The sequence below is a fragment of the Malania oleifera genome, chromosome 12 (assembly GCF_029873635.1).
Source record: "Malania oleifera isolate guangnan ecotype guangnan chromosome 12, ASM2987363v1, whole genome shotgun sequence".
NCBI classification, from domain to species: Eukaryota; Viridiplantae; Streptophyta; class Magnoliopsida; order Santalales; family Ximeniaceae; genus Malania; species Malania oleifera.
The window spans coordinates 30967545-30969064 of NC_080428.1; the positions used below are offsets into that span (position 1 = coordinate 30967545).

Here is a 1520-nt window from a genome sequence, read left to right on the forward strand (position 1 = left end):
TAGCATGCACGGTAGTCTAGGCTTGATTTCATGACCCAAGATCTACTTTATAGGAGTGGTGTTAAAGTAAAATTTACATGCTTTCAGTATTTGTTTGAAAAACATTTGAAAAATCTCACCTTTTTCCTTTTTGCACAAAGTGTAGTAAATTAGGCTAGAAGTGGTTAGCTACACACCAATCCCTGAGAATCAACACCCGACTTACTCACTTTCTATTGAACTTGGGTTAGTTAGGTTTATAAATTTTATCTTTGGTAGTTAGGACACAAGCCTTAGCAAGTCTACTAAATTTTGGCGTTGTTACTAAGGATTGTGTTATGGTTGTAATCCAATTTCTAGTTTAGAGTACTATAATTTGTTTTTATTTTGTTTTAATTTTTGTTTGATACTTTGAAGTCAGGATTGTGTGCTGCATGTGTATATGATGGGGTTGCGCTCTTTGGATCCTGAGTTAGTGCCTATAGACCTTGAGATTGAGAGATCTTGTAGGTCCATTAGGAAATCTACCTCAAGTCTCGAGTTAGCTGAGTGATCCGAACATAAAGTCATGGCTGAACATAATCCGGTTCCCGTCTTTCAAAATTTAGAACCCCAAGCTCCTCGCCAACTTGTGGTGGAGGAGCAACCTTTTTGGCCCCTTAGAGACTACTTTACACCCAACACATACACTTCATCGTCTTGTATCTGATTTTCGGATGTCGAGGCGGTGCAATTTGAGATTAAGACTTTCATCATTTCGATGCTTCCCAATTTTTATGAGAATTTGAATGAAAATCCTTACAAGCATCTAGATGAATTCCTTGAAATTTGTTCCACCATCTGCATACCTTATTTTTGTGATGATGCCCTCTAATTGAGGCTTTTCTCATTCTCTTTGAAGGACAAGGCCAAATATTGGTTGAGTTCCTTAGAGCCAAACTCGATAACCGATTGGGCCACCATGTAGCATAAGTATTTAAAAAATTACTTCCAAATTGGGAAGACTAACGAGCTGAGGAAGGCCATCACTAGTTTTTCACAATTGGATGAGAAACTATTTTCTGAAACATGGGAGCGCTTTAAGTACCTCTTGCGCAAATGCCCACATCACCAAGTCCCTAAGTGGCAGTTGGTTCAGACCTTATATGAAGGATAAGCTGAGCAAAACTAGTCCATGGTAGATGCATCATATGGAGGTACTTTCTTCAAGAAACACAAGAATGAGGCCTGGGATCTCTTCAAGAACCTCGCTGAAAATTCTCAATTGCATGCTGTTGCTACTCGTACACCATCCTAACCTTCCTCTTCCAATCCTAAGTGAAAGTCAAGGTGTTCTTCCAATTCTTATAAGTGTTTTTCTGAGTTTTCAACCTTTTCAAAACTTAAGCAAATACATAAGAATGACTTAATGTTAAATCAATCACAATCCAAACACAAACCAAATGCTAATCACAAACCAAACAATAAACAATTACCTAATCACACAATACTTAACCAAATTGTGAAAGCATGCAACAGTTTCTTATTTCAGTGTTTGTTAA

General features: G+C 37.6%; 1 non-coding gene across 1 annotated transcript; it reads right to left on the reverse strand.

Moving 5' to 3' along the window:
* Positions 1-988: 988 nt before the first annotated feature.
* On the reverse strand, positions 989-1095 carry LOC131145349 (small nucleolar RNA R71). Its single transcript, XR_009134132.1, has one exon. It is a non-coding gene; the product is annotated as a small nucleolar RNA R71 (small nucleolar RNA).
* Positions 1096-1520: the final 425 nt, after the last annotated feature.